Raw genomic sequence first — 21140 nt, forward strand, 5'->3', positions numbered from 1 at the left:
CTGTTGCATTAGAACTAAATAAATAAATTTAAGAGCATGAATAAAACAACATCTCTTGAATAATAAATAAAACTTCCTTAAATATTCCTTTATTAAAATGAATTCTTGTTTTACAAGTAAACTTCCTATACTTTACTTTTAAAGTGTCAGATAAAGAGATTATGCATTGTTTCATAAGGACTGATCATATAGATGCAGCACAGATGTGCCTGCTTGGCCAGAATCCCCTCATGGTTGAACATTTTCAGTAGTTGAAATAAAATGCTGTGTATAATTAGATACGACATTCGACCCCTCAATATATGTAGACGTGTCAGCCATTTGTGAACAGTCCTGATGGATATGTCACTCACAGCTTTTCAGTATACACTGTTTAGCCTTTGGTAGTCTGGTTGTAAATCTTTTTTAAATACAGTAACATTTTAATGCAGTGTAACGCATTGTAATAGCGGCAATAGCTTTCGTCTTGGTGTTTTAACCATTTAAAATATTTGGGTCTCATTTATAGGGTTCCCTCGGGTCCTTGGAATCCTTGAAAGTTTGTGAATCTGGGGGAAAAAATTCAAGGCTCTAGGAAGTTTTTGAAAATATACAAACATAGATACAGGTCATTGAAAGTGCTTGAATATATTTTATGCAATAAGTTTTCTGGAAAAAAATCCATATTATTCCCTGTGAAGTGTAGGATAATATAATAAAAATTAGTGCTAAACTGTTCGCTTTAAATGCTTATATCTTCTGTATGCAAATGTTGATTCATACCAAAATGCTTTTTTGCAAAGTTGTGTTTGACACATGAAAACGTCTCTGGTTACCTATGTAACTGTTGTTCCCTGAGAAGGGAACGAGACGCTGCATCCCCCTTGCCATACTTCCTGCATCGCTGTTACGTCGTCTTTGGCAATATTTCAGATAGCGATATACTTCCTAGCTCCCGCGTAACCCTGTCTTTGTCGTTAAGTCGCGTCTAGGACAACTCGGAGGTATCGTAAACCGGAAGTGCACATTAAATAGCGCGAGCTTCGTCAGATAGCGTCTACTTCAAAATGCAAAATATACGTTAGCAGCCAATGTCAATCGTTAATGATTTGGGACCAATATGATGCTCTGTGGCGCGACAGGGATTTGAGCAACTTCCTGAGTCAAAGCTGGGCGGCGCGGACAGGCGCCACCTGGTGGCGCTGGTGTGTGTATACTCATAGAAAACAATATGTTCGATTTGATTAGTTTTTTATATCAACACTAGAAATTGAAATATCGATGCACTATCGTGGAAAAATATAATGGTATTTAGCTATATCGATATTTTTGCACAGACCTATATAGAAACAGCTGCTAATGACTTATCTAGTTATGCATATCTATGGTGCACACCACCACGCGAAATAGGGTCTTGCGCATGACTGCCCACCCATGATGATGTCATTCTTGTCGTGCACAAATTTGCACTCGTGACCCGAAGACCCGCACGTTCATGCGCTGTTCATCTTTTAACGATAAGTTGCTTTAAAGATTTTCCATTAAGTGACTCTGGGCTGTTGGCAGAGGCAAAGTTTGAGCGGGGAGAGACAGAATGATGGAGATCAGTAACAATAGAGGGGGATAATTGTGCCAGAATCACAACCATCTGGTCTCAGTCTCCTCACAGATCCCCATGCACAGCTTGCAATCCTTCCTCTAAAATCCTTAAATCCTCACAATCTGCCACACGCTCTTCTGATGTGACTGTCATCAGCCTCTCCCAAGTTCTCTACTTTCTCATGTTCTTCCCCTCCTTTCCCACGTAGATCCGTTTTTGATGATACATGTATCTATCGTTTTGCCCTTAGGAATGCATTGTCTAATCTGTGCAGAAAAGCTTGTGGAGTTGTTGTTAATGGACATTCAAGATGAACTGAGGATTATTGATTCCTGCAGGATGTAGCAAGGACAGATAAAGACAAAACATTTTTGTCCTACAACCATGTTACGAATGTACTCACAGAGGAATAGTTATATTTGCAAAGATGACTACATGTCCTCCATGGTCAATGTATAAGTTATTCAGCTCTTTGTTTAGCTTGTTTGGTTTGTACTGTTCTTAGAAGGCACTTCGTTTTTACTTGAACCTGCGTGCATGCATTTCTTTTTACATTAAAATTTTACATTCATGCATTTTATCCAAAGCGACTTGAAATGCATTAAAAAGTATAAATATTATCAGCCTGTGTTTTTCAAAGGGATGGAACCCATGACCTTTGTGTGGCTAACACAATCCTCTACTAACTGAGCTAGCGGACTACTGCTTGTATTTTCTTTTTAATTTTGTTACCATGACATCACGTAGTGTTAAACTGGAGTCCCGGGGCTTTGTGCTATCCTGGGAAAACTAAACGATGCTTTGTATGTGGTATGACATTGCAAGGCAATGCAAGGCCAGATAAGTGGTAATTGTGTGAATTTTGCAAAAAATTTCTTTACCAGATCCAATTTGGAACAGGTTTTATAGCCAGGCATACAAGAGCTTCACAAGTAATCAAAATAAAATAAATATCAAGATATGGCCTAGTGTGATTATAAGTGCACAGCATATTATAAAGTAACGAGGTTATGCAATGTTGTGGTCAGCACATAATATTTAAGTGGGCTGTGTTCCAAATAGCTCACAGGAAGGGCTAGGGATGTCTCTTCTAGTTAGGGGATAGGGGATATTCTCTTTTAGTTGAAGGGGTAGACCCCCCTTCAAACGAAGATTTTTGGCACCTTAGAAGTTTTCCAACATGGCTGCTCATGCAGGTGTAATTCAAGTCTTTTTTCACATTTATAAAGTTTTTTATGACAAATAATCAATAATAAAAATTTTTATGACAAAATAAATACATTTTTTTATGTTACATTTAATCTTGTGTTCATATTTACGGTGATGTAATTTAAAGAAACGTTTGCAAAAAATTGCTAGTTGTGTAATATACCGCATTAAATGTTATAAAGTAGCTGTAAGTGGACTGGCTATCTTAACTCTTTCCTCGCCAGCATTTTTTATGATTTTCACAAAAGTTTAATGGCTCCCAGAAAATGCTCTTCTTTAAATAGATAAGCATACAATATATCAAATGAAAGAACAGACCCTCTTCTTTCAAACAAACAAACAAAAACGTTTAATCCTACCTTTATTAGTTTTCTTCTTATTACCTCTCAAATATGAGATGTTTCTTTAAAAACACCAAATTTTGAGCAAAAAGCTGAGATAATTCCATTTGTGTAAAGGACTTTTGATAGAGATCAGGTGCAGAGCGATCCTCAAAACTTAGACGGACATACAGCTGTTTGCCCTAATGCTATACTTCTGGGTTTTATAAGTTGTGAAAGTAGCACCTGGTGGATAATAGCAGTATTGCAGATTGACGAGATAACTCGTCAGTGGTGGGGAAAGAGATAAGCACCTGGACCTTTCCCCGGTGTGCCACCTCCGGAACGCGATCGGGTCCCGGTTCCCCCGGTCTGATCACGTCCCGGTTTTGTTCCGGAGCCAACACACCAAGGAAATCTACAGGTGCTTCAGATTGCCAGTCCACTACAGAATGAGGAAACTAGAACGAGGAGGAGACCACCCGGAATCGCCAACAGAGGTGAGTTTGCTGCTTTTGGCGACAAAGTCCAGGGCCACTTTTTAGGCTTTAACGCACTAAACTTATGACTGCAGGTGATGGCAGCATGATACACATTGCATCATTAAAAAATTTAATAAAAAATAATATTAGTAACCATTTACTTTTCAATGTCATTGTATCTTTTTTATGCAACACAAATGTGAAAAAATCATTCCATAAAAGAAGAAAAAAATGGGTGAGAAAATGATTTTTACTCTTGGCTGCACTCTCCCTTTAGGAGCACAGTGCCTTATACAGTAGCAAAACAGTACCCTGTTAAGTTTGAAAATGCTCATGAACATACAGCCAGAGACAAACATACAGTACTGTACAGATTAATGCCTGTATTACTGATCGCTGCTTTGTTTTGGATACTATCTTTGTTACCTGAAATAGTTAGTTTGTGTACCTTCAAGGGTGAAAGAGGGTTGGGAAGAAATACCCAATATAATGGATTTGTTTGATGCATAGTACTTTCACAAAGCTTAGCTGTCTATCAGCAAGATTCATCACCCTAAAGCCTGCTGACCATTCATGGGTTCCTCTCAATGTCATGACCAAACAGAAATTCAGGATGTTCTCCATAAATTTTGAAGTGTAGTAAAGTTCTAGGAGATTCCACACCAGTCCTGTTTGTGGCATTCATTACCCTTTGACATTTCACTTTATCTTTTCCCAGAGCTTCCCAAGAGCAATGAATATTAAACATGCAGCATGTTTGTAAAGCAGCTTCTAGGTTTGCCCGTCGGCTGAATGTGGAGCTGTGTTGTGAAGCTCCAGTCTCCTGTGAATAGGAGGATATTCGGCTCCTGCAGATGCTTGAATAAGAGATGCAGAAATTTGTACCTCAGAGATATAATAAAGTGCAAGGATCATATTTCGGTCTTCAACATAAAGTGGGCTCTAGCATAAATGCATACAGCAAACAGTCAGCGTGGGAGCCAAGCTTGGTTTATGGGTGCGCTCTCCAATCGACGAGAGGCAACCAATGCCTCCTAGAACTTTTTGTTTGTTATTCCCACAAGAAGCATTTCATTAGCTTCGCCGCTGATTCTCAACGAATATATATTTTTTCCCAAATGAATTTCCGCTGACATGTGTCATGGTTTGCCCCGTCTCTCACAGAGAGGTCGAGGGAGGTCGAATGTAAAATTTTGAGGCACACAAATAAAAATTAGATGTGAGTTTGAATTAACACCACACAATTGTAATAAAAAATGTGACTTGTGCTTATTGCCAATGGGTTATGATTATAAATATGCAAAATAGTTTTAAAGGCAACATAGCAGCTGCAACCAAGCAAATTGTTCAAAACGTTGAAAGGAATTTTGTATTAACATTAAACAAAAACAGTAAGAAGCAAACAAACACAGAATTAAATTAAAAATGACCAATTAACACATTAAAAGCACGCCCTATCACTTTTCTATCCATCAATTACACTAACTTCATTACCGCAGATTAGTCATGTTTTATATTTCTTTGGTACCGAGTGTCACACATCAAATGTTCTTGCATCTTTTGATGCATCTGATCTCACCGTAAAAGCTTTTATCATAGCGCAGCTTGCATAAGTAAGTGACCCTCTTTGAATGAATTTTGAGACTGTCCTAGTTTGTTCTGCTTGAGAAGCCTCTTCATCTCCTCATTTACATCTGATGAAAGCGTGCACCACTTACTTGGACTTGTCCTACATCGCCTGTCCATTCTTTTCTTTTTAGTGTAATTTGCCAAATGTTTTGGCAAAACACGTCCGTCACATGTATGGTGTGTGGACATTTTTTTGTGAATTTCATTAATATTTAATTGAAGAAATTGAACAGAACAGCTACTGTAGATGATTGCTGATGCGTTCAGTAAACAAACCTACAGTGCTATATCAATGCTATCTCATGGCAATTCGTACATATGAATATGAGGTGTTAATTCGTACGCCCACATTCGTACATTTTTGTGTGGTTTCGTTATAGTTTTTTATGATAATCGTACGTTTTTGCACAATTGACTTCGTACCAAATTAGCCAACTTGTAAAATGTGTAAGAATTTTCAGACTGGCTATGCGAAGTTAATCATGCAAAAATGTACGATTCTCATGAAATTAAACGAAACCCAACCGTTAACCCCACATCTAACCCCAACGTCACAGGAGTCAAGGCAAATCGTACAAAAACTTGCGAATGTGGTCGTATGAATTAGTGCGAATTAGCCAACTCGTACAATATGTACGAATTCTCGTGAGATATCATTGGCTATGATGTATATTTACTATGCTGTTTTCAGCTGTAAAGTTCTATTTGAATAGAGATCAGTACATTTCGGTGAGAATATGTTTTATCATCTTATCTTTGTCGTCTTTGTAACAATTATTCATTTACTACATTAATAATTATGCAAATTAACTATTTTTAGCGTAATACCATGTGTACAAACGATGGCCAAAGATGTTTTAAAAAACTACAGTAAAAAATAGCCACTTCACACTACCTCAGGCATAATTTACTTCATTGTAACAAACAAGTCTGAAGAAAATGTTCTAAAGCTTTCAGATTTTTTGAATTGAATGGCTCTTTTATACGTTGGACAATCATGTCCTGAACTCCAAGTTCTTTTAAGGACAGAAACACAGTAGAAGTTCACATTTGTGATTTTAAGACAAATCACCTCTCTTTACCTCAGCCAGGCAAAAATAACAGGTTTTTTATGGGATCTGCTTTTTATTTCACAGCGAGTGAAGCAGTTACAGGGTCATAGTCCGCCACCCACGAAATTAGTCCTGTGCTTTGCCCCCCTTATAGGGGTATTTTATTAGACACAGGTGACGGAGACTTCTACTGAGCTTCTGCCTAATTACAATGAACGTGAAGCTTGTGTCACTTTTATCCTCTCCGCTCTTAAAAAATCAGCTTAAAAGAGAATATTTCAACACTAAACCTTTACGGTGTTAAACATGTATATCAAAGACTGCTCAGTGCAAATGTCAGCTGGTTTTTGCATGGTTTTAGCTCCTCATGATTGGTTACAGTAATTTTTTCAGTGTATAGTACTGTATATGACTGTCTAAGCCAAATGCAATGTATTTGCATTTACATTTATCCGTTTAGCAGACGCTTTTATCCAAAGCGACTTACAAAGGAGAAAGCATTTAACATTTTATCAATAAGCTAACAATAAGTGTCTTTGGGTCTACAAAGCCAGTATATTAAATGCAGCATTGATATTATGTAGATTTTCCACATTACTATAAAATTAATATTACGTGACCCCTGGACCACAAAACCAGTTGAAAGATTTATACATCTTCTGAAAGCTGAATAAATACGCTTTACATTGATGTATTGTTTGTTATGATAGGACAATATTTGGCAGAGATGCAACTATTTGAAAATCCGGAATCCGAGGGTGCAAAAAATCAATATATTGAGAAAATGTCCAAATGAAATCCTTAAAACGCATATTACTAATAATTAATACATTTAGGACATTTACAAAATATCTTAATGGAACGATCTTTACTTAAAGGGACATTCCACTTTTTTAGTGATATTATGCACTGCCCGGAAATAGTCCCCTTGGTTACTTTCAATTGCAGGGGACTATTTTCGAGCAGTGCGTAATATCACTACGCTGTGCAGCCATGTTACAGCAGCAAAGTCCTTGATTATTATGCCAGAATGAGAGTATAGTTCCTAGCATATCTGCCTAGAAAATAACAACTTAAAATTTTCTGTCGGTCTTAGTACATGATGTAACTACACAAGAGTCAAGTCTTAAATGGGAAATATTGAAACTCTTTAGTTAATTTTTTGCCCGATGCTAATGTTCTAATAACATTCAATAGATTATGCTAAGCTATGCTAAAAGTGCTAGCACCAGACCCGGAGATAAGCTGAATGGATTCCAAAACGGTAAAATTCAAATGTTTAATTCTAGGGGAGCTGCAAAATGAGCATATTTTCAAAAAAGTGGAATGTCCCTTAAATATCCTAATGATTTTTGGCATAAAATTGATAATTTTGACCCATACACAGGGAACTACACTGCGACCAAAATGGTCGCATATGCGACCTTTTGAACTGCCGTTGCGACCCTAATTTTTAATGGGTCGCAAATGTGCTACCTAATGTTTTAGACAATATGCGATGATTTACTATGAGCATTTATTAAAACAGAAATGTGGATTTTAAGAATACGTTTTATAACGTGCTCTGAGCCTTTAACACGTTGGCTTCATCAGTCATAACATCAGTCACATTTATAATCTATAGACCTGCACTGTCTATTAATATACTATACATAGTATTGTATTATATTGAGTTTGATAAAAGGGGTCTAATTGCTTCATATATCAGTGCAAAAACAGCAAGTGTTTTCGTGGTGCTTTGATAAACAGTGTCAGCTTTGTTAATGGCAAGTTTGGGGTGGTTAGATTGATAAAATATATTGTGAAATTAATATTAATTTTCAATGAATCAAAGTATTGTGTTGTGTCACACATTATTAGTTCTACGTCACATGTATAGTAGATCATTATTTGTCAGTGGGGAATAACCCAGCAGCCATATCACCCTGTAGACCAAGACAGCTTGCCCACTGAAGCTAAGCAGGGCTGAGCCTGGTCAGTACTTGGATGGGAGACCACCTGGGAAAACCAGGTTGCTGCTGGTAGTGGTGTTAGTGAGACCAGCAGGGGGTGCTCACCCTGTGGTCTGTGTGGGTCCTAACACCCCAGTATAAGTGATGTGGACACTATACTGTCAAAAAAGCACCGTCTTTCGGATGAGACGTTAAACCGAGGTCCTGACTCTCTGTGGTCATTAAAAATCCCAGGATGTCCTTCGAAAAGAGTAGGGGTGTGCCCGGCATCCTGGCCAAACTTGCCCATTGGCCTACTAATCATCCCTCATACTAATTGGATATATCACTCGGTCTCCTCTCCATTAATAAGCTGGTGTGTGGTGAGCGGTCTGGCGCAATATGGCTGCCGTCGCATCATCCAGGTGGATGCTGCACATTGGTGGTGGTTGAGGAGATTCCCCCGTTCATATGTAAAGCGCTTTGAGTACTGCGAAAAGCGCTATATAAATGTAAGGTATTATTATTATTATTATTATTATTGCCCTTTTCACAGGCTACCACCACAAGTAAATTTCAGATCTGTGGGAAACACTGCAACGTTTAAGAAAACAAGAAGGCATGTGGTTAAAAGATGGCAAGTAAAATAAAAAGCATATCTGTATGCAATACAGTTTCATTATTGTTCATTATTATCCAGAGCGCCTTAATATAACTTGAAAAAAATATGTGCGACCAAATCATATTTTGCGCCAGTAACTGAAAAAGTTGGTAGCGCAAGTGCCACCAGTGGAAAAGGTTAGTGTAGTTCCCTGCCCATACAGTGTATTTTTGGCTATTGCCATAAACACACCTATGCAACATATGACTGGTAGCACAGGTATATGTGGTCCAGGGTCACATACTGTATGTAAAATGACAGTGCATACATTTAGGTTAAAAAGCTTTTGATTTTACAGACTTTAATCTATAATATGAGTATTGAGTATTTTTGTTGTTTTTTAATGGAGACAGTTTAATGTACTATCTATATAATGATGAATGTCACTGCAGTGAAATCTTTGGACATAAGTGCTAAGCTACAGCATTACCTCTACAACTTAACCTCTGCAAAACATTGTAAGGTAAAGCCCGGAGCATAGTTTGTTTCTTTGCACACAACCGCATGCACAGCCTTACAAAGCATTGTTTATTTGACTTATGCGTATTGTGATAATATGCAATGCATTTTCTAGACTACATACTAGATTCTCCTGTACGCGACCTACGCATACAAAGTGTGCATGATTACAAAAATCCATCTGTGGGTGTATAATGCGCGCATACTATTCTGATGACGAAGATACGTGGATGCTCGCATCCTATGCGTAAAAACTGAACTATACTTCTAGCTTAACACTCTAAAAGGTAACATAGCCCTCCAGAAATGCTATTTGTCATGCTTTTCATGTGAAACTTAAATGTCGAAAGGTTGAGGTGCAGACTGGAGTCTTGTAAAAGGCCTTTAATGTTCAAAAAAACAAAGCTATTTTTTTCCAGTCTACCCAGATGATTTATGGAAACTGCAAAAAGGAGTTGAAAAAACGTAGTGTATAGCTTGTAAGTCGCTTCGCATAAATGCATCTGCAAAATACATGAATGTAAATGTATTGTATTTCTAAGACTCTGGGAGAAATGGTGTGTAAAACTAAACTTCAACTGTTTTGACACACACAAGAAACAATGTAATATTATAAGTGGACTTCAGGGAGAAATAAAATACTATAAAAATGTATAATATGGCCATTGTGTTCATCGCTTAAGATACATTAAAATGTGTTGGAAGCACAGGCACTCAGAGTCGATAGTGAGACATGAGCTCGTCTGTTTTGCCTACCCCTGAACAAACGTTGTTGCTCTCCAACGTCCAGTAATGTCTGCAATAATCAATGTTCCAGATAAGCGGAAGACTTTTGGAAACCATTATATTGCCTCTTTGGCTTTCCACAAGTTTGTTGTTCTGTTTTCAGAATGGATGTGACATCAGTTCAATTTACCCCGACTGCTCGACTCTCTCAGACGTGATGTTCTGCCAGTGTTTGCTGTTCAATAACTCCATCATGAATTCAATAGAATCAGCCCCTTCATTTGCGCTAATGTTGGTCGAGGCTCATTAGCCAAGCTATGTTAACCTCGGCTGGCTGGCCTGACACGCAACGCACACCCCAGCAACGACAGCCTTGTTAGACGATTCACATTAACATTCTTAGCAACAAACACAATCCACTCCGTAAGGGAACATTTTTTTAACGTGCATAGAAAGTTGTACGATGCAGTACTCTGGTTGCGAGTATTCTCCTCCCCCTCTTTAAAATTCAGCCTAATTGCATTGTAATGTGGCATAATAAATATGCTAATGGTAATTGGTGTGCAGAGAGGAATGTCTCCATACTTTCAGAGCAGGAGTTTCAGCGTTGTTTGGATATTGTTGCAACAATTCGTTTTATGATGAATGCCAATTTTATGCGAGGACCAGTGGGGAGTAACTAATTAAAAGTAGTGACGCTACAGACTTGACTTCATTTTTTCTGTAGCGTGACCGTAGAACAACAATGTGGAACAATTTCACGTAACAAGCTAAATGTCGTTGAAGCGTCAAAATGCTATATTGGTGATTTTTATTTTCTCGCTCATGCAGCTCTGTGACTGAATAATCAAACTCATTTTAATGACCCATCTAAAACATCTATTACTATATGAGTCTTATAGTTGTACATTTAAAACTGTTTTGTCATCATTAACACACTTTATTACACGGCTTTCTAAAATGCTAGATTCTGATTGGCCAGTCACAACATTCCAAGTTTCGTTTTTTTTTTTTTAAATAACTACCGCTCAAAATTAATAACATACTATAACACGGATGCGGCAAATCATTTTGACAGCTACAGATTCATATTACACAAAATAAAATATGAATATGTCTTTTAATAACATGTATGACATTTTATTTACAAATGATTCAACCAAATAGTGTGTTTGTGACATTTGAACGTCTTGTATTATATTAAAACCAAAAGTAAATGTGTTTTCCTCACCGAAGATCTGTATTAGTTAAAAACGAGCTAATAAAATATTTCAAATCAATATTTAATGTTCCTTACCTTACTTATGAGGTAAATAGCCGTGTAATAAGCTGGATAATATAGGCAGAAGCCCAGACAGTGTGATCAGGACCAAGGCTTTTCTTACGTAAAAAATTATGTTTTTACAGTTCTGTCAACTCATCAAAATAAGCAACTTTTTTCAGAAGTTACAACAACTTATAATTTATCAAAATTTCAAATCGTTTAAATGCTTTAAGGGGGCGGTTTCCCGGACATGGATTAGACTTGTCCTATGCTGCGTCCAAAACCGCCTACTTCATACTATTTAGTACCCGAAAAGCAGTAGGCGAGGCGAGTAGTATGTCCGAATACATAGTATTCGAAAAACAGTATGCAAAAAGTACCCGGATGACCTACTTCTTCAGGTTAGATTTTGCAGTGTGCATACGATGGACACTTCACTATCCCATGATGCCCCGGGAGAGGAGTTATCCAACGAAGAAGAAGAGGCTGTTTTCGCGCTGGTTTTCGCGCTGGAATGACATGACGACGTATGTCACGTGATGTAGCAACATGGCGGATGTAGTACGTCCGAATCTCATTCATACTACCAAGATTCATACTATACAGTACCTACTGTTTTAACAGCAAGTAAGTAGGTACTTCATCTTATTCAGTACCTACTGTACAGTATGGGGTTTCGGACACAGTCCTAGACTAAAATAAATGTAAGAACTGTCCAAACTGAAAACAAGGTATCATTAAATACATCAATGCCCTTTGTTTGGCCTCAAAATGCACACAAGTAATATTTTTAGTAAGGCATGTTTTTTTAAAGTCCGTGGGTTGAACCCCGGCTAGGTCAAGTGGTCTTTTTGTGTCGGTTTTGCATGTTTTCCCTGTGTCAACGTGGGTTTATTCCGGGTAATCCAGTTTCCTCCCACAGGTCAAAACATGGGTGAAGTTGGGTGAATTAAAGATACCAAATCGCCCCTTCCCCAACCTGTGTATGGATTAACCAATTCTTGCCATGAATATAGCCTTAGATGCTGGAATAGCGTGAGGAATGAAGAAAGAAAGAAAAGTTTACTAAAACGCTAACAAATAAAAGCAATCTCCAGTTAACCACTATCGCAAAACCGACGAGAAAGCTGTGCTCTCATGGTAATGTGTTGTCTTATGTCAATCGCTGTATGCAGCGCCACACAAAGTCAAAAACGCCTTTTGGATTTGAGGCAGACAGATGTAGATGCTGCTCTGCGCTTATGTTTCAGAAGCCTTTAGTTCAAGTAGGCTTTTAGCTTTACCAAACATAAAGTGACGCAACAAATTAGCATCTTCTTGCTTTTACTAGCAACAGATGCAGCTATAGCATTCATGGTGGTACTCGTGTTAATGCGCTGCTTTCCCAATGCAGTGCAATGTGGTCCCAAGCATTTTTGACAGCTCGGGTCCCATAGACCCATACTGCCCACTTGTGATCAAATCACTTAACAGATCAATAGTAATAAACAATAGTATGACTCAATAAGGCAAGGACTGGAAAATGTGTGGAGGTGAGTGAGTTGGTCATTCTCTGTAGAAATAGAGCCCCTACAGCAGGAAATGTCCTTGTATGTGGAACAGCACTAATTTTCTATTTTGACCTGTCTGCTGATCAAAGCAGACAAAGTCGTTTATTAATTAACCTCAGGAATAGGGTGATGGTGTAAGAAATTGGATTCATGACTATAGAAAGAGCCTAATTACTCCAGCACATGTCTGCCCTCCTGCAGTGTGAAGTTTTTGATGGACAGATGTGGCAAGCAGCTGGCTGTTCTGTATGTGATAAGAGGTCTGATTTGCAATGATTATGGATTCAAAGCATGTGTGTGGAGATACTGTCAAATAGGTTAGTTTCTAATGTTTTTCCCTGAGACCACCAGGGGTTCCCAAACTTTTTATTTCGTGACCAACTCAAAAAGGTATAATCTATCCCAGGACCCACCAACATATTTTTTAAGCGTTCGAGTCATGCCACTACAAGTTCAGTTGTTGTAGAAGAATGAGTATGTGTGCAGGTGTATGGCACTAGAATTGCCATCTATTGGATCCCATGCGCAATACATCATATTTAGTCGTCTATCCGTGTAAACACAGACCTTTTTGAAAGCGTTTTTTTTAAATGATAGAAAAACTTTTCTCGTTTTACTACATCGCTGTTGTGTAAACATAGCCTAAAAGGCCATTCACATTATAACGATAACTATAACTATAAAAAATATAGTTTTTACAATTGTTTTATATTAAAGACAAAAGTGGAGTACACGCCATAACTATAACAATGAAGATACAACAAACGATATCGTTGGGATCACTTTCTGAGCGTTTTCCCCCCCATCTGATGAATGATAAACCATTGGCAGCCAATCAAATGTATTTGAACTTCAAGTGCACGCGCACTTGAAATGACAGTGGAAAAGCTCAATGCTATGGAGGTCTATAACATAAAATTACCTCAGGTATCCAGCGCTGATGCAGTTGCTGTGAAATTCACTACGTAATGCTTTTTTCCTACCACACTGACTATGCCAAAAGCTTAGATTACACAAACTAGATTCACTGTTTAGACTTACATGAAACGCAGGGACATCTGCATGGTTACCTGCGGAGTAAATGCAACAAAAACAGCATATTTACAAATTTAGTGACATGTTAACAATTGCAACAGTTTTTATTACAAGAAATATCCAATAAAAGTTAATTAAAGGCAAGTAATTTCGCATGAGCGACTTAGCATAAAGTTATCGTTATAATGTGGACGCTAATACAGTTATCGTTATAGTTAACGTTATATTTATCATTATAATGTGAATATCCCTTAAGACTTCGTTTATGCCGTAAACATTAATGCTCAATTCAGATTTTTTGCTCAGATCCGATTTTTTGTTTGACTGTTCACATTATGTGAATCGCATCGCGTGTGCGAAAGAACAATAACACGCAATAATACCACGCAGCACGCAGTATTACGTAAATGAACGTGCAGACTACTGAGCAGGTGTTGGGGATTTCATACGGAGCTTCGCAGACGGGCCAGTTGACGCGTTTTATCTCAATTACGTGGAAGCGATCGATACAAGAGCATACGAGCTGAGACAGTTTGCTCTCGGGTCATACGCTTTAGGAAAGTCAAACACATTTATTTTCGTGTTAGGCGCTTTTATGTATAAGGCGATGTGCAACAGAATCTTAATATTTAATGTCTTGAATGTTTTGAAGTGGTTTTGCAAACATGCCATTGGTGCATATTTCCGCAAGTGTGACGTAAAAGTGGCATTAATCCAGATGTTACTGTTTAGACTGATGTCACATTGCAAAACATTGACCTGTATCTGATTTAGAACCAAATATGGAAGTGGCTCAGATTAGAATCGAAAAGATCAGAATCCATGTGGTTTGTGCTGTTCACAGGTTCACAAAAGAGACATACATGGATCACATATGAGCAGAAAATCAGATTTTGATGGCAGTGTGAACGTAGTCTATGTTGGCAACAATTGTCACTTCTTAAAAGAGAATTTGTTTAAAGGACCTCAGATAAAACCAGCAGTTAAGATTATCCTTGCTAGTGTTCACTCCCTCCATATAGAACTGCAGATGCCAGATAACAATAATGACTCACGGCATGGATATTATTCTGAAATCACAGAGAAAAAGAACATGTTTAGATATACTTAGATCATCTCAACTTTCAGCAAAAAAGTCAAGCTGAGATTCTAGGTAGTTTGACCTTTTCGTATGGATTGGACAATTTGTCCACAAAAAGAAAGGCTGACCTTTTTAGGCACTTAGTCTCAACGGGGTATCAATTAGCAAGAGCCAAAGCACTGACAGGGAAAAGGAAACGTGTTGGATCAGAAAGAAGCCTTTCCTTAATAATGAAGCATCTCCTTGCGGGAAACCAAAAATTGTAATGTTTGGGTGGCATGAGTGCTATTTTTGCTGTTAATTATGAGGACAAACATTTGACCAAATACCACGAGTGTACCAGGGAGCCGAGATTATAGCGAACCCCTAAGGTGTGATGTCCTGAGAAAGAATCTGTTAGTTGGAGGAAGCTATGAAATGTAAACTCAAATCTTTTCTTTGGCTTTCACAAACGGCTTGCGTAGATAGACAGATGCATGGATAGTTAGATGGATTTGTTTTGTTTTAGACATTTAATTGCAGAGTGTTTGAAATACACACTGTGTTTTTTATGTTTTGTAATTATGTTTGTCACGCAGCACAAACACGAAAAGAGATTAATTATGTTTGTTCTAACAATGAATTTTTTCTTTGTATTTTATTTGTTTATTTAAGTTCAGATGCTCGGTCCTAGTAGGAATTGTTGTTGACAATAATGCATGACGCATGAAGCGACTATACTTTTATTTTGGCTGGGTACATAAATGCTCTGACAGCTAAATTGTGTATGTTTTGCGTTGGCTTATCCTTGGCATTTTGCCTCAGATTCCCGGCATAGTTTGTTTCTCAGATAGTGCTGCTTTTTCCTAAAATGATAGCGTTATGAATCAATGGGTGCATTTGTCTAAGTGAACATAAGTATAACAAGAATATTAGAGAAAATTATACTCTTGTAGGTTTTTTCATTCTCCTCATTCCCGTTAAGATGAAAGAATATTTTCATGGTCTATTATCTGTTCTGATGGCTTCTGTAATACAGCTCAGGAGCTCTGAATCATTGGAGAGCTGGAATAGAAAAATGTTATTTTCTAAAGTGCTGCCAAAGCTGCACAGGTCTGAATAAAAGGTGAAGAATCCCTCCACAAGTTCAGGATCTGTTCAACGTTTCCGACAAAGCAATCTGCACCAGTAACATTGGACATTCCATTCTATTATGTTGAACAGGTTTGATAGTAAGGCTTTATATGTTTGGGCAGTGATTTGAGAGTAACTCTTTGTGTGTAGTAAATTCTGTAAGAGCTTTTTTGGAGCAGAATGACATTTTACCTGACATATATCACTGCCATTGGTTTCCTGTAATATTTCTAATAATAGTCAAATTATTTGTTAAAGTCTGCATGTAGTCAAGAATTTTATCATTTAAAACACATCTTTAAGCATCATAACAGCATATATAAAACTTTAAAGCTTTGCCTCATTTAGTACACGTGGATATATGAATATGCAAATTAGCCCCACATCTACTCAATTGCACACCTTGGATGCATGTGCACTGAGGGGCAACCTTCTGATCTCTCTGATGAAGCCAATACGGAAGTGACTTAGGGCGCACTCACACTATCCAAACCAAACCGCGCTCGGGCGCGTTTGACCCCCAAAGCCTGGTTCGTTTGACTAGTGTGAGTGCTCTGTTCCGCGCCCGGGCGCGGATTGGTTAATCGCGCCACGGCCGGGTTGCAGAGGTGGGCCGGAGCGCGGTTCACTTGGGCTCAGGCGCGGAAGGCTGTGGTGTGAGCGCAATCGCGCCTGAGCGTGATTCAAAAGGTGAAGACGTCAGTTGCGCGACCACTCACCTTCATCTGCCTCCGTAAAAACCTTTTGATGCGCGCAGCGGGGTTACGTGAATGTCCGCGCTGCGCACGTGACAGATCAACTAAGCAATATGATGACATGTGAGAGGGCTGTCTGTAATCGCGCACCAAACGACTCCGAATAAAAAAACACAGATCTATCATTACGGTGGGTTCCAGTGTTCAGTGAGAGCTTTACTTCCTGCTTTTTTCAAAACAATCGCATCTTAATGACGAAAGCGCGCCCGGACTCGGATCGATAAAAGTACAGTGTGAGTGCATGCACATGGGGGAGTAGGGAGGGGTGACATTCACGCTGGGGCATGGTTTGGTTTGGTTTGGATAATGTGAGTGCGCCCTTAAACTGCAATTCATCAACTGGCCGAGGCTGGCCCCAAAAGGGAGTCAATTCCCATAGTCCTCCAAGTTAAAATGCCCAACTTTACATCAGGAAATAATATGTTTACAGCCTGGTCCAAAAAGTGTTTTTGGTCTATAGAGTTAATTTTGCCCAACTGTGAGGGGGGAGAAGAGGGGGGAGAATTTTTAACTCATTCCTTTAGGTTCTGCATAATTGTCCCATAGGGGTGCACGATTCAGAAAATTTCACGATTCGATTCGATTCCGATTTTTAGGCTCGAGATTCGATTCAAAATCGATTTTCGATTAAAAAACGATTCACAGTATGTACATGTAGTTTACTTTTTCCTATGTGACTGATTGTAGTAGATATACAATTTTAAAGAAAAGAAACACAACAAATTAAATCTAGTTTGATATTACTTTATGTCTTTATGGAAAAATAAAAACTGTTATGAAGCAATTAGATGACCCCTTTAATCAAACTCTATTAAATACAATAATATAGTATATTAATGATAGACAGTGCAGGTCTATAGATTAGAAATATGACTGGTGTTATAATAGTTATTATTTCTATTACATAGAGCAGAAGCAGGAAAAGTGTCTCTTTTTAATCCACTCATTATTACCAGATTCAAAAGTCTACTTGCTGTCCCACTGACAGGGGACTTTACATTACAGCTTTGCGTTTTGTAAATATTAAGAAAGCTTGAGCTTTGCTCGTTCAGTGCAATAGATTTTAGAAATATATGGTTTATTAATAATAATAGAAAAGAGCCAGTTTTATCGCCATAGAAACCGTCGGCATGCTGAAACTGCACGCGAGCTTTAGCGCGGTAGCGCTCACCGTCATTCTCCGATAGACTCAGGTTTTATACATAATATTAATCAGACTTTGGACCCGAAGTAATTTAACTATGACTGACCCGGACCCGACTGACCATTTCAAATACAAACCCGGAACCATACGGGCCGCGGGTGCTCCGTCAAGTTCTCTAATGTTAAAACTCTGCTCAAGTTCAGAAACATGAAGGATACAATGTAACACGAGCTTGTTCACGTCGCATCCCAATTCATTGAGAAACAAAGAGCACGTGAACGCATACCGAACTCATCATGTCGCACACAAAATGTCATTATTAAAGAGTGTCATCATCACGTAAAAAAAAAAAAATTGATGCCAGATATACTTGGGCACTTGTTAATATAACTGGGCAGCGCTGCAGCAGCAATGTGTGGGAAAGACTGTGACAAGAGTGTGCGGGCGTCAGTGTGAATACGACGCAGCGCCATCTATGGGAATACTGAGATAAACTCATTTCAGGACCGAATAGTAACACGGCATTACAAAAAAAATAATGAATAGATTTTTGGAATTCTATGAATCGATTCTAAATCGGCAAAGCTTGAATTGCGATTCAAATGTGAATCGATTTTTTTGCACACCCCTAATGTCCCACCTCTTTACCCGCGAGTGATGCACGGTGACGCCCGCTCAAGATGGCGACAGCAGGCAACGCCTACTTTAAGCTTAAAAAATGCTCTTCACAAACCAATGGGTGACGTCACAGACAATGCGTCCATATTTTTTACAGTCTATGATGTGGACTCAGCCTGCATGTGTGAGCATCACAAAAACAGAGCTGAAACAGCAGTGCTCATTTTAAAAGCAGTGATCATTTTAGCACTGGGTCTATGAGGCGTCCAAACATAATATCTATGACTCAAACTACTGATCCACACATTCAGCTGTGTTAATATGATGGGTTACATGTATGTGACGATGGAAACCAAGGCGATTTTAAACCGCAATTTTATGGAGAAAATACTCAGCAATGATGTTAAATAATAAATATGCCCATGGATTGTCTTAAAACATATTAAAAACACCACATAGACATATAAATACATCATTTTACATACTGTTTGATAGTTTAATCTGCATCAATGTGTTATATTTTCTAAAATAAAATAAAAAAATCTGCCTTCATATTTATGTTTAAAATCTGCCTTCATATTTATGTGTCCCGCTGACAAGCGTAGTGGACAGGAACAGCAAGTGATGCAACTTCCCCCGTAGGCTAGATCATCTCATTTCAGTTTGGGGCCTTTAAAGGCTACCGCCTTCAAATATCGAGCCTTGCCTTCAAAGTCCGCAGCCTTAAAAGGATCCAGACCCTGAATTGGGATGCACCCCTAATCTCCCTTTAGTTCTGGTCACAAGCTATGGCAAGAGGGCGGGGTCCGGGAAAGGATCACAGCGATTAGCAATTACCCAACCAGAGACCCAGCGATCCAGTCAGTTCTTGATGTGTGAGTTCAAGTCCCACCTTACCTTTGTTCTCATTTCAGAAATCGTTGCACTCGGATATACGTCATATACGTGGGAAAATGAGAAAATCACTACTTTCGTTTCATTGTGACTTTGTCTAGTTTTAGTAAAGTTTTTTCAATCTTTAAAGTGTTTAAGTTATGTTGTTTTGGCTGTACAGGGTGGGAGGTAAGCTGTATTTAAATGTTTAATACTTGATTAACATTGCTTTAATTTTCTGCTGTTAAACATCTGCGTTGGTAATTGCTCAGCTGATTTTCATCTGTCCACAAAGTGAATACTCCTTTGATATGTGAACTTGCAGAAAAACAACACGTTTGATTGTTCAAATTCTTATAATGTGTGTACTGCACCATGCATCCACAAAAAAGACTGTATGAGAAATATGAAAATCAATACAGAGTCGAGATAACTCCAAGTAAGTGAGATTTAGCTCATTAGGAGTGGATGGCGTGCGTGTGCGCGAGCGCGAATTCTATTACAAAGCCATCAAAACAATTTCTATCGCTCAGATCTATGTCTACTCGATTTCAAGCAATTTTAAGGCTGATTAAAATGAAGTCCACTAAGCCTTCCAGCCGTTAGAATCACTGTAGACAGTGCGAAACCCCAGATGAGGGATCTTCGGTCCATCTGCGATGATGATGTTCATTCGAGGCGGGCTTGTGCCGTGCAGAAATGAGGAAATAAAAGTTATGCTTGACATCCATGTTGAGGGAGTTGTCAGGTTTGATTTATGAAGTGAGCTCCTCTCCCAGACCGCCGCTAACGTGTCAGTCTCCACCAAATGGATGAAGCCCACAGCTCACTGCTTTCTGATTGGCTTTTTCCGGCTCACAGAAATAAGGTGCCCATCTTCATACAATAACTCGTTTTGATTAATCCAGGATCTGCGCTTTTTTCCCACACAGAGGCGTCAAGATGAGAGATGGTTTTCGGGAGTGTTTTTGTTTTACGGGCTACATGATTTGGTGCAGTAATGTTCCCTTTTGAGATTATCACCACAAAATAAGCTGCATCTCATTTTGCACCACACTGCATTCCTCTCAGCAACACCAAACAGCGGTTATTACTGGAGAATTTGTAATGCGGATCGTAGCACCATGAAACCCCAGACGTGCCACAGTGCTGCGCTGGTGGGCATGATCCCTGTTGCGGTCACACGTGGCAAAATATTCTGACCGGCATGATGATATTAGTTAACCGCATTTAAAGAGAAACCACTTTAGTCCAATAATTTAAGGATTCTAAGCTGCAAAGTGCTATCAGGCGTGTGTGAATATAAATTAAACAACTTGTAAAACGTCATGCGTGTTTGTTTTTCTTGAATGTGTGCTTTGTGTATTTCAAATTTCCCAACCCAGACATTATTTAGCAGATCTATGGTAGTTACATTGCCTACAGCCGATATGCTTTTATTTAGCATCTAGCTATCTGTAAAAATTGCAGTTTGTAAGTAGCATGTAGCAAGTTTCGATATTTATGTCCTTTCTGAAGAGATGGAGAAAAAGAGGCGCTGGGAGGTACATAAAATGGAAGAAAATCAATTGTTTTTGAACAGTCGTACACGAGAGATGACAATAGATTGCGTGGCGTGGTGCTTTAAATTTGAGTCGCCTTTTGAAAACGCACTCTTTG

The 21140-nt window shown here is 38.6% G+C and overlaps 1 protein-coding gene and 1 pseudogene across 10 annotated transcripts in view; both read left to right on the forward strand.

Moving 5' to 3' along the window:
• The window catches only part of kirrel3a (kirre like nephrin family adhesion molecule 3a), a 258127-nt gene that overhangs the window by 110860 nt on the left and 126127 nt on the right, over positions 1–21140 (forward strand). The gene's annotated exons all lie outside the window — the stretch shown is intronic.
• LOC141369220 (5S ribosomal RNA) lies at positions 8179–8295 on the forward strand (annotated as a pseudogene).

The sequence above is a fragment of the Misgurnus anguillicaudatus genome, chromosome 12 (genome assembly GCF_027580225.2).
Source record: "Misgurnus anguillicaudatus chromosome 12, ASM2758022v2, whole genome shotgun sequence".
In the NCBI taxonomy this organism is placed as follows: domain Eukaryota; kingdom Metazoa; phylum Chordata; class Actinopteri; order Cypriniformes; family Cobitidae; genus Misgurnus; species Misgurnus anguillicaudatus.